We start from the raw sequence: 14,300 nt of genomic DNA on the forward strand, positions 1-14,300 counted from the left end.
GCCAATGCACTATTCGCACTAACAATGATTTGGCTTATTAAAAACTATTTTTATTACACTATTTTTGGGTTTGTTTCTTTATGGTTTATTGCACTTTTTGCATTTATCTTTGTAAAGAAAGCGCAAGCTAAATGTAATAATGCAGTGTAAGCAGGGCCGCCGCTTGCGGACAGGCAAGGCAGGCAACTGCTTGGGGCCCCGGACCAGAAGGGGGCCCCCAAAGAAGGTAGATTAAGAAGGTCCACAGCAACGACAACATGAAACACCCTTTAATTTACTGCAACGACATGTCGGGAAACCCCCTCAAGGCGGCCCCATGCGCCGTAAAAACGCCGTAAAATGCTGCTTCCTATCTTAAGTTTCGTTGCCTTGCTCTGCTCCGGGGGGCCCCCAGTGAATGTTAGCCTAGGGCACTTAGGCTGGAGCCACACGAGGACGATAACGCAAACGGACCGAAATCGATATCAAAAGTCTTCCGTCCACACACAATAGGCACCAGAAGCGTGTCCGTTCACACGAGACCGCTCAAAAGCGCTGAAGATGCTGTAGTACATATGCCGGGCCTGTAAGTGGCGCTGTACTCGGGAGGCGCGTGGCGTAGTGGGTTGTCCGTAGGTGTTCGGATCAGGGGGTCACAGGTTCAAACCCCGCTGCAGTCAGCATGTCGTTGTGTCCCTGGGCAAGACACTTCACCCCAAATTGCTCCTGTGGGGATTGCCCACAGTATTGAGTGTGTAAGTCGCTTTGGATAAAAGCGTCTAACAAGTGACATGTAATGTAATGTACTCCTGCCACAAAAGCAGCGAAGAAGACTTCCCGCGCATCGTTGCTTCTGTTTATTCTCCGCTGTGGACCAAGCCTCCAGGAAGTGCGCCGGAGTCTGATGAGAATATTCATGCTGGTCAAACGGCGGTACTACACTTCCTTTAGGTTGCCAGGCCCGGAAACACTGACTTACATTGGGAAAGAGTGGTCTGTAACTCGTTGGATACTTTTTTTTAAACTAAATAAACTACCCAGTATGAACGTTTGTGTAGCCCTTATTAAAAACATTCGTTCCTCAAGTTGTAAAAATGTGCTAATAACGTTATTCTGAGTTATTTCCCTCGGCATTATGAACGTGCATCTAACGCACGGGACCGCGCCGCCCGTGCCGGGAGAAACTCATGTAGTACTGAACACGTAACATGAACGTGCCGTTCATGTTACGTGTTCAGCACTACATGAGTTTCTCTTTACCCATGGATGCACAACAACAACGGACCATATCGCCTTACTGCCAGCCCACGGAGCTGTAATAATGGATATATTGCACATGTTTGCTGTAATTCATCATTTGTAAAATATTATACTACTGTACATGGGCTGTATGATGTAAATCTTGTACCGTAAATGTTGTATTAAATAAAGTTAATATTACCGACGTAGATTAACGTTCCTGTAGCTTCTTATTGCACTTGCAATTGTTTTAGTTACTTGTGGGCTACTTAACATGAATAATCACAGTTACTATCCTTTTACTCCATCACATTTCAAAAAGAAATAGGCTATTGTTATATTAACTCCACCAGTAATCCATCATCAGCTTTACTTTTTAGATAAAGTTTTAACTCACAATTGATCATAATAGGCTTCAACCTTTATATATACAGTCAATGGCTTCAACATATACATTTTTATATATTACCAAGTGGTTTCATGTACAACCCACACAAGCATCATGCTAAATGAAGCTCTGTTGCTTGGATATCACTAGATCCTGATGTCAGCGTAATATAAAAGTACATAACGACTGATGTGTAACTTAGCATAATTTACTAGTTAGCCGCTAGCTGCTAACTGCCGCCTCGTTAATATAAATCCAGTACAATGCTGTCCCGTATTATATCTGCTCGCTGATAACACACAGAGTTGCAAGCAGCTATTGTCTGAGGTCACATGATGTGGTCTTGTTGGATGTGCCAAGAGCAAGGACTGTCTTCGGTAAGACAGCTTTTATGTGCGCAGCTCCACTTGCTTGGAACAATCTTCAGCAAGAATTGAAACTGAGCAATCTCATTCCTCTGCATGTTTTTAAAGCTAGGCAAAATGAAATGCTTGCTGATACAATGGGCACTTGTAAATGTCTATAACTATGTATCCTGTAAATATAATGTATAATGTCCTTTATTGTTTTATGTTTCATGTGGAACCTATATGCTGCAGGTCTCCCTTGAAAAAGAGATCTATGATCTCAATGGGACCAATCTGAATAAATAAAGGTTTGAATTGAAATGAAATGAACGCGCGGTGCTGTTACGTGTACGCAAATTCACGTGCTTAATGTGAACGAGCATTTTGGGCGGCGTGGTCAAAGTTGCGATTGCTCTATGAGTGCACACACGGGTACTTCTCAGGCATGCCGGGTAATCTGTGACGTTTCACTCTCTCAAAAGTTGGGCCATTTTGTCATCATGCGCCAATGAGCAACTCTCATAGGAATGAATGAGGCCCCGCCTCCCACGCTGTATCCAGTTCTTATTATACATCCATGCTGTGGACGCTCTGGCTCTTTTTCTCCCTCCCCGAGGCAAGCGTGTTCTCCTGCTGTAAATCTCTCCTGTAGTCAGGGCCCTGGCCAACTTGGGGCCCCAAGCGACATTGTGAGATGAGGCCCCCCCCCCCCCAACCGACAGGAGTGAAAAAAAATGTTTTGGAAACAAAGTAAGCTACTTTGCAAATATAATTCCTGTTTATTATTATTATCAACACAGTTACTTTTTTATACAGTGAGGTAAATGGTAAATGTGCATGTATGTCGTCCAGTATGCGTTTACAGGTGAATACGTCTGCATTTCCTGCCAAAATAATAGCCTCAAAAAGATTAAAATATAATTAATGCAAATAAACTACTTCTACTAATAATAATAATAATCAATTCAATAATATAAATACTATATTATTTTATTATAATATAGTTGTAATATAGTCGAGACAAAACATGCTTATGACATGCTCAAAAACTGATATTTCTTAAATCTGTATTCAAATGTAGTTCCCTCTGTCAGCAATGTATCAACACACACACACACACACACACACACACACACACACACACACACACACACACACACACACACACACACACACACACACACACACACACACACACACACACACACACACACACACACACACACACACACACACACACACACACACACACACACACACACACATCAGTATTTCTCTGTGTTGTGGTTGACATGGCGATGACTGTTAGGAGTTAAGGCGAGAGGCTGACCATCACCATGAAATGTGCAAATTGACATAAAAATGAATAAGAGGGGAACAAATGCTCCATGTTTTTTAGGCTGTAAACTTTAACTGTTATGTAAGCCATCTAGACAGACAGTGCATCACTCTTCCTCCTCTACATTAGCAGATAAAAGGCATAACATACTTGAATGATTGGTAAATAAAGAATGCTGGAAATAACTGCATCTCCATTAGCCTGTATGCTCTGCAGAGACTGCCTTCTTCATGTCGTGAATTGCAGCTGATGTTTTAATATGGCAATTGGCAATTTGACTTATACAACATTTGCAAGTTGTACATTTGACTCATACAATAACCCACCTTCGAGTGATGCTCTAGTTTCTTCATGTTTTGTTTTTTTCCCCTCTTGCTTGCTCCGGACTGAAACTGTTTTTTCACCGACATCTCTTCACCTGCACTCGTGGTATCAAAGCCGTGATTGGTCAGATGTCGATTCATTGCAACGGTGTCGGGTTACAGACGTGCTCCCCTTGTCACCTCTCACTCTCGCGGGGGGGGGGGAGAACTGAGCGGAGAACTGCGCACAGCAGCTGAGGCCCTCTGGGCGGGGCCCCATGCAGCCTGCGTGATTGGCCTGTAGGGAGGGGCGGCCCTGCCGGTAGTCCACCAGCAGATGAGAAACACCCACCTCTCCGCCTCTTCCAAGGGACGAGGGGACCGTGCGGCAGAGGTTCGATTTTTTTTGTCCGTTAAAGTTTAAATCTTCCGGAGAAAATTTGAAAAGTGCCGGTCAAAGGTCTTCTTTGTTATTTATTGAGCTTTAAAACAAATTGAAAACGACTCTATATAATAATAAAAAACGGAGCCTCTCTTTTCCTCCCCCTCTTCTGACAGCCCAGCAGCTGATCTCTGAGCAGGAGAGGTGGGGAGAGGCGGGGCTATTGTAAACACAGAGCCGCTTGGCCATAGATATACGAGATGACTCACCCGCGCTGCTGGCCAATGGAGACCGACGTTGCCACTTGGCCGCCATCTTGCCACAGGCAGTTCTCTCATTCACATTATGGTTTACTATTTAAATAACCATAGCTTGCTCAATTTTCAACCAATTCTCAAACGGTTTGGTTTTTTATAAACATCAAAGATGTAGTTATGATACTGCATACTTATAATCATGGACTTTAATATGAAAATAACATTAATCAGATAAAGCAATAGCTATATACACACACACACACACACACACACACACACACACACACACACACACACACACACACACACACACGGTATTTATATTAAATATTTGCCGGTGTATATATTTCCATTTATTTTATTATATTGTTAATATTTAAAATAAATTATAAATAAATTATAAAATTAAAATACATTTATATTTTATATATAAAAATCGGTCTCATGTTACCACTCTGTAAGCCAAGAGTTGTTAATTTAGCAATGCCTTAGCTTTAAGAACAGGGACAGAACTAATGACAATAGCATATGTTGGTATATTATTTAGATATTCACACCTTTATCAGAAGAACCAAACCAACATAAAATGTGCTCACAGACAGGCCAGTTCTGTCTCATTTATCACAATTATTTTTGACATGAGATCTTCATATCATCCACTGTTTAAATTGTTCCCTATATTGCCCCTATGCCCCTGTAAGGTGTCCTTGGGTGTTATGAAAGGCGGCCCCCCAAAATAAATGTATTATTATTATTATTAAGAAGAACAACTTGGTGTGGTGTAGGAAGCAGGAGCAGGTGGGGAGAGATGGGGCTTCAAGGTTCAAGGTTATTTGTTTTAAATGTGTCTTGGAGATAAGGACCAGCTGCACACAATAAAATACAGTATAACACAAAACCAATAAGACACACGGTGACACATGGCACACCAACAATCAATCATCATCCAGCCTCAGCTTTGGTATTCTTTCACAACCATGTTATGGGTTTATTAGACTGAGCAAACATAAACATATGTGGGGAACATAGTGCTGCGTCTCATGGAACATGAATATTTAATAAATACATAGTAGTTGGCGATATATGTTCCCAGTGATAGCGATTCGCCATTAAACATCCGTAGGATGCACAAAAGTCCGGCATAGTCAGGTACTTCTGTAAACACAAAGCCAGCAAATTCCTGTATCATAATGCAAGATGTTTTTAACAAGCCAAACCACTTGGAAGAAATCATGTGTAACTTAAGTTATGTTGAAAAGAAAGAGCAGTTCTGCCTCTCCCACTGGTGTAAAGTTGCTGGGTCAACTTTGTAATACTAGGTCTCACTCACAGCCTCTTGTTATTAGCCAGCTAATAAATACAACCACATACACAAAGAAAAGCTGCAATTTCAACATGTCCAAGCATCCTGTATCATAGCCATGCTAATAATGTTTCTAATAAACCAAACCGTTTGTAAATCAGTCAAGATTTCAGAGAGTTAAGAGTATTTTTGTGCAGATCACTCACCTTACAACAGCTACCATAACGCAAATCAGAGTAACTGTTGACTGTGGCAAGATGGCGGCAGGTCAGCTACGCTGGAAAATCTCCCATGAGCCATCTAGTGTTTATATATATCTATGGTTGGCCCCCCAGAGCGTTTCGGCCGCAGATCTACCCACCATCGTTTTCTGCGTTTCCATGTCGGCCTCGTGTGACCGAACCGTCTATCTGATCGTGAACTGTAGCAGATACGACCGTTATCGTTCTCGTGTGACCGGGGCCTGAGTGTAAGCACTTTCACATATAACTGTAATAAAACTGTGCAGTATATATACTTTTATTTACAATGTAATACTTCTTATTACTGGCTGCTTCTTTACCACTTGTATGTATTGTAGTTATATCTTCTTGGTCGAATGCACTTATTGTAAGTCGCTTTGGATAAAAGCGTCAGCTAAATGTAATGTAATGTTTCCTAGCTTTTATATTGCTGCTACTTGTATTTTTTTACCATGCATATTATTTGAGATTTTTTTTGGGGTGGATGACAGTCTACTTATTTTATTTTGCCTTTTATCTGCATTGTTCCCTTTGCTATTAAAATGCAAATGTCCCAACTGTGGGACGAATAAAGGATTTGTGATAATAAAGACCAGTATTCAATTGCAGGAAATAGCTTTCTACATGTAGGACACATTGTGTAACTCAAAAAGATTAAAATATAATTAATGCAAATAAACTACTTCTACTAATAATAATAATCAATTCAATAATATAAATACTATATTATTTTATTATAATATAGTTGTAATATAGTCGAGACAAAACATGCTTATGACATGCTCAAAAACTGATATTTCTTAAATCTGTATTCAAATGTAGTTCCCTCTGTCAGCAATGTATCAACACACACACACACACACACACACACACACACACACACACACACACACACACACACACACACACACACACACACACACACACACACACACACACACACACACCACACACACACACACACACACACACACACATCAGTATTTCTCTGTGTTGTGGTTGACATGGCGATGACTGTTAGGAGTTAAGGCGAGAGGCTGACCATCACCATGAAATGTGCAAATTGACATAAAAATGAATAAGAGGGGAACAAATGCTCCATGTTTTTTAGGCTGTAAACTTTAACTGTTATGTAAGCCATCTAGACAGACAGTGTATCACTCTTCCTCCTCTACATTAGCAGATAAAAGGCATAACATACTTGAATGATTGGTAAATAAAGAATGCTGGAAATAACTGCATCTCCATTAGCCTGTATGCTCTGCAGAGACTGCCTTCTTCATGTCGTGAATTGCAGCTGATGTTTTAATATGGCAATTGGCAATTTGACTTATTCAACATTTGCAAGTTGTCCATTTGACTCATACAATAACCCACCTTCGAGTGATGCTCTAGTTTCTTCATGTTTTGTTTTTTTCCCCTCTTGCTTGCTCCGGACTGAAACTGTTTTTTCACCGACATCTCTTCACCTGCACTCGTGGTATCAAAGCCGTGATTGGTCAGATGTCGATTCATTGCAACGGTGTCGGGTTACAGACGTGCTCCCCTTGTCACCTCTCACTCTCGCGGGGGGGGGAGAACTGAGCGGAGAACTGCGCACAGCAGCTGAGGCCCTCTGGGCGGGGCCCCATGCAGCCTGCGTGATTGGCCTGTAGGGAGGGGCGGCCCTGCCGGTAGTCCACCAGCAGATGAGAAACACCCACCTCTCCGCCTCTTCCAAGGGACGAGGGGACCGTGCGGCAGAGGTTCGATTTTTTTTGTCCGTTAAAGTTTAAATCTTCCGGAGAAAATTTGAAAAGTGCCGGTCAAAGGTCTTCTTTGTTATTTATTGAGCTTTAAAACAAATTGAAAACGACTCTATATAATAAGATGTGTCCACCCCCCCTTATGTGCCCATCCCCCCACATGGATCACACCTGGCACACCACAATACATGTTCAGTGTCTATTCTTTGTATATTTACCGCAGATGTTCATGTATACCAGTAGTCTGAATATGTACAGTTTGAAAGGGTGTTAAATGAAATGTGGTGATGATTAATGGTTTTTGTGTTAATCTAATAGCAGTTAAAACCAATTTTACCGCAAACACCAAAGTAAGAGAAAAAATCTATTTGAATCCTTAAAAATATCCTGCAGGAAACTGCTCACAAACACTAAAGGATTTTGAAGGGATTACATTTTTGCTTTACATAATTTGGAATATGTTGTTTTTATTTCCCTGCCAGGACTTTTTTCCAGCAGGTTGTCAGCATGTTTAGCGGGTCACATTTAATAACCCTTGTGTTGAATGAAAAGCAGAGGCAGTAGTTTCCTGTAAACGCTGCATTGTGTCTCCCAGGTGAAGGAGGAAAGCATGCCAATATAAGACCAAAGGAATGTGCAGCAGACTCAGCGTGGCAACCGACCAGCAGGGTGTCACGAGAGGAATCTGTTCAGCACGGAGAGGAAATACAAACCCAAATCCTGTTTGTGTGACTCTCAAGCATAGACTGTATATATAAACTCTCAAGCAGCTCAAAGTCAAACACACTCCTCTGACTGCCCAGCGGGAAGTCAAGTCAGCAGCTTAAGGTGTGTCTGGAATTCCCTCCGTGCAACATTAACCATAAATCAAACATTAACTACGTGAAATAAAGATGATGGTGTTGTGGCACACCAGGATGTGAAGGGCTGTGACGCAGGCCCGGTTGTCCTGGGCACAAACTTTGAGTGCAAACACTCTCCGGACTCTGTTTTCTTGGTCCACAGACTTATTGTTCACTGGGTGTGTGTTTGTGTGTTCGTGTGTTCACGTCTACAGCTGGATACACACAGCTCAGGCAGTCCCAGGCTTTACGAGACTCAAAGGGAGAGAGGAATGCTAAAAGTCCTAAAGTTTTATTTCCAAATAAGTAAAAAAAACTGCACCGTTATATATTGAAAAAATACAATTCAAATGATTAAAAACGTCACTTCTGTATGCAAGCACTTTTGGCTTTCTTGAATATTATTATTATTATTATTATTATTATTATTTAACGCCAATGCACTATTCGCACTAACAATGATTTGGCTTATTAAAAACTATTTTTATTACACTATTTTTGGGTTGTTTCTTTATGGTTTATTGCACTTTTGCATTTATCTTTGTAAAGAAAGCGCAAGCTAAATGTAATAATGCAGTGTAAGCAGGGGCGCCGCTTGCGAACAGGCAAGGCAGGCAACTGCTTGGGGCCCCGGACCAGAAGGGGGCCCCCAAAGAAGGTAGATTAAGAAGGTCCACAGCAACGACAACATGAAACACCCTTTAATTTACTGCAACGACATGTCGGGAAACCCCCTCAAGGCGGCCCCATGCACACGCCGTAAAATGCTGCTTCTTATCTTAAGTTTCGTTGCCTTGCTCCGCTCCGGGGGGCCCCCAGTGAATGTTAGCCTAGGGCACTTAGGCTGGAGCCACACGAGGACGATAACGCAAACGGACCGAAATCGATATCAAAAGTCTTCCGTCCACACACAATAGGCACCAGAAGCGTGTCCGTTCACAACGAGACCGCTCAAAAGCGCTGAAGATGCTGTAGTACATATGCCGGGCCTGTAAGTGGCGCTGTACTCGGGAGGCGCGTGGCGCAGTGGGTTGTGCGTAGGTGTTCGGATCAGGGGGTCACAGGTTCAAACCCCACTGCAGTCAGCATGTCGTTGTGTCACCAAGACACTTCACCCCAAATTGCTCCTGTGGGGATTGCCCACAGTATTGAGTGTGTAAGTCGCTTTGGATAAAAGCGACTTACAAGTGACATCTAATGTAATGTTACTCCTGCCACAAAAGCAGCGAAGAAGACTTCCCGCGCATCGTTGCTTCTGTTTATTCTCCGCTGTGGACCAAGCCTCCAGGAAGTGGCGCCGGAGTCTGATGAGAATATTCATGCTGGTCAAACGGCGGTACTACACTTCCTTTAGGTTGCCAGGCCCGGAAACACTGACTTACTTGGGAAAGAGTGGTCTGTAACTCGTTGGATACTTTTTTTAAACTAAATAAACTACCCAGTATGAACGTTTGTGTAGCCCTTATTAAAACATTCGTTCCTCAAGTTTGTAAAAATGTGCTAATAACGTTATTCTGAGTTATTTCCCTCGGCATTATGAACGTGCATCTAACGCACGGGAACGGCGCCGCCCGTGCCGGGAGAAACTCATGTAGTACTGAACACGTAACATGAACGTGCCGTTCATGTTACGTGTTCAGCACTACATGAGTTTCTCTTTACCCATGGATGCACAACAACAACGGACCATATCGCCTTACTACTGCCAGCCCACGGAGCTGTAATAATGGATATATTGCACATGTTTGCTGTAATTCATCATTTGTAAAATATTATACTACTGTACATGGGCTGTATGATGTAAATCTTGTACCGTAAATGTTGTATTAAATAAAGTTAATATTACCGACGTAGATTAACGTTCCTGTAGCTTCTATTGCACTTGCAATTGTTTTAGTTACTTGTGGGCTACTTAACATGAATAATCACAGTTACTATCCTTTTACTCCATCACATTTCAAAAAGAAATAGGCTATTGTTATATTAACTCCACCAGTAATCCATCATCAGCTTTACTTTTTAGATAAAGTTTTAACTCACAATTGATCATAATAGGCTTCAACCTTTATATATACAGTCAATGGCTTCAACATATACATTTTTATATATTACCAAGTGGTTTCATGTACAACCCACACAAGCATCATGCTAAATGAAGCTCTGTTGCTTGGATATCACTAGATCCTGATGTCAGCGTAATATAAAAGTACATAACGACTGATGTGTAATCTTAGCATAATTTACTAGTTAGCCGCTAGCTGCTAACTGCCGCCTCGTTAATTAATATCCAGTACAATGCTGTCCCGTATTATATCTGCTCGCTGATAACACACAGAGTTGCAAGCAGCTATTGTCTGAGGTCACATGATGTGGTCTTGTTGGATGTGCCAAGAGCAAGGACTGTCTTCGGTAAGACAGCTTTTATGTGCGCAGCTCCACTTGCTTGGAACAATCTTCAGCAAGAATTGAAACTGAGCAATCTCATTCCTCTGCATGTTTTTAAAAGCTAGGGCAAAATGAAATGCTTGCTACAATGGGCACTTGTAAATGTCTATAACTATGTATCCTGTAAATATAATGTATAATGTCCTTTATTGTTTTATGTTTCATGTGGAACCTATATGCTGCAGGTCCTCCCTTGAAAAAGAGATCTATGATCTCAATGGGACCAATCTGAATAAATAAAGGTTTGAATTGAAATGAAATGAACGCGCGGTGCTGTTACGTGTACGCAAATTCACGTGCTTAATGTGAACGAGCATTTTGGGCGGCGTGGTCAAAGTTGCGATTGCTCTATGAGTGCACACACGGGTACTTCTCAGGCATGCCGGGTAATCTGTGACGTTTCACTCTCTCAAAAGTTGGGCCAATTTTGTCATCATGCGCCAATGAGCAACTCTCATAGGAATGAATGAGGCCCCGCCTCCCACGCTGTATCCAGTTCTTATTATACATCCATGCTGTGGACGCTCTGGCTCTTTTTCTCCCTCCCCGAGGCAAGCGTGTTCTCCTGCTGTAAATCTCTCCTGTAGTCAGGGCCCTGGCCAACTTGGGGCCCCAAGCGACATTGTGAGATGAGGCCCCCCCCCCCCAACCGACAGGAGTGAAAAAAAATGTTTTGGAAACAAAGTAAGCTACTTTGCAAATATAATTCCTGTTTATTATTATTATCAACACAGTTACTTTTTTATACAGTGAGGTAAATGGTAAATGTGCATGTATGTCGTCCAGTATGCGTTTACAGGTGAATACGTCTGCATTTCCTGCCAAAATAATAGCCTCAAAAAGATTAAAATATAATTAATGCAAATAAACTACTTCTACTAATAATAATAATAATCAATTCAATAATATAAATACTATATTATTTTATTATAATATAGTTGTAATATAGTCGAGACAAAACATGCTTATGACATGCTCAAAAACTGATATTCTTAAATCTGTATTCAAATGTAGTTCCCTCTGTCAGCAATGTATCAACACACCACACACACACACACACACACACACACACACACACACACACACACACACCACACACACACACACACACACACACCACACACACACACACACACACAACACACACCACACACACACACACACACACACACACACACACACACACACACACACACACACACACACATCAGTATTTCTCTGTGTTGTGGTTGACATGGCGATGACTGTTAGGAGTTAAGGCGAGAGGCTGACCATCACCATGAAATGTGCAAATTGACATAAAAATGAATAAGAGGGGAACAAATGCTCCATGTTTTTTAGGCTGTAAACTTTAACTGTTATGTAAGCCATCTAGACAGACAGTGCATCACTCTTCCTCCTCTACATTAGCAGATAAAGGCATAACATACTTGAATGATTGGTAAATAAAGAATGCTGGAAATAACTGCATCTCCATTAGCCTGTATGCTCTGCAGAGACTGCCTTCTTCATGTCGTGAATTGCAGCTGATGTTTTAATATGGCAATTGGCAATTTGACTTATACAACATTTGCAAGTTGTACATTTGACTCATACAATAACCCACCTTCGAGTGATGCTCTAGTTTCTTCATGTTTTGTTTTTTTCCCCTCTTGCTTGCTCCGGACTGAAACTGTTTTTTCACCGACATCTCTTCACCTGCACTCGTGGTATCAAAGCCGTGATTGGTCAGATGTCGATTCATTGCAACGGTGTCGGGTTACAGACGTGCTCCCCTTGTCACCTCTCACTCTCGCGGGGGGGGGGAGAACTGAGCGGAGAACTGCGCACAGCAGCTGAGGCCCTCTGGGCGGGGCCCCATGCAGCCTGCGTGATTGGCCTGTAGGGAGGGGCGGCCCTGCCGGTAGTCCACCAGCAGATGAGAAACACCCACCTCTCCGCCTCTTCCAAGGGACGAGGGGACCGTGCGGCAGAGGTTCGATTTTTTTTGTCCGTTAAAGTTTAAATCTTCCGGAGAAAATTTGAAAAGTGCCGGTCAAAGGTCTTCTTTGTTATTTATTGAGCTTTAAAACAAATTGAAAACGACTCTATATAATAATAAAAAACGGAGCCTCTCTTTTCCTCCCCCTCTTCTGACAGCCCAGCAGCTGATCTCTGAGCAGGAGAGGTGGGGAGAGGCGGGGCTATTGTAAACACAGAGCCGCTTGGCCATAGATATACGAGATGACTCACCCGCGCTGCTGGCCAATGGAGACCGACGTTGCCACTTGGCCGCCATCTTGCCACAGGCAGTTCTCTCATTCACATTATGGTTTACTATTTAAATAACCATAGCTTGCTCAATTTTCAACCAATTCTCAAACGGTTTGGTTTTTTATAAACATCAAAGATGTAGTTATGATACTGCATACTTATAATCATGGACTTTAATATGAAAATAACATTAATCAGATAAAGCAATAGCTATATACACACACACACACACACACACACACACACACACACACACACACACACACGGTATTTATATTAAATATTTGCCGGTGTATATATTTCCATTTATTTTATTATATTGTTAATATTTAAAATAAATTATAAATAAATTATAAAATTAAAATACATTTATATTTTATATATAAAAATCGGTCTCATGTTACCACTCTGTAAGCCAAGAGTTGTTAATTTAGCAATGCCTTAGCTTTAAGAACAGGGACAGAACTAATGACAATAGCATATGTTGGTATATTATTTAGATATTCACACCTTTATCAGAAGAACCAAACCAACATAAAATGTGCTCACAGACAGGCCAGTTCTGTCTCATTTATCACAATTATTTTTGACATGAGATCTTCATATCATCCACTGTTTAAATTGTTCCCTATATTGCCCCTATGCCCCTGTAAGGTGTCCTTGGGTGTTATGAAAGGCGGCCCCCCAAAATAAATGTATTATTATTATTATTAAGAAGAACAACTTGGTGTGGTGTAGGAAGCAGGAGCAGGTGGGGAGAGATGGGGCTTCAAGGTTCAAGGTTATTTGTTTTAAATGTGTCTTGGAGATAAGGACCAGCTGCACACAATAAAATACAGTATAACACAAAACCAATAAGACACACGGTGACACATGGCACACCAACAATCAATCATCATCCAGCCTCAGCTTTGGTATTCTTTCACAACCATGTTATGGGTTTATTAGACTGAGCAAACATAAACATATGTGGGGAACATAGTGCTGCGTCTCATGGAACATGAATATTTAATAAATACATAGTAGTTGGCGATATATGTTCCCAGTGATAGCGATTCGCCATTAAACATCCGTAGGATGCACAAAAGTCCGGCATAGTCAGGTACTTCTGTAAACACAAAGCCAGCAAATTCCTGTATCATAATGCAAGATGTTTTTAACAAGCCAAACCACTTGGAAGAAATCATGTGTAACTTAAGTTATGTTGAAAAGAAAGAGCAGTTCTGCCTCTCCCACT

Source organism: Pseudochaenichthys georgianus, chromosome 22, assembly GCF_902827115.2.
Source record: "Pseudochaenichthys georgianus chromosome 22, fPseGeo1.2, whole genome shotgun sequence".
NCBI classification, from domain to species: Eukaryota; Metazoa; Chordata; class Actinopteri; order Perciformes; family Channichthyidae; genus Pseudochaenichthys; species Pseudochaenichthys georgianus.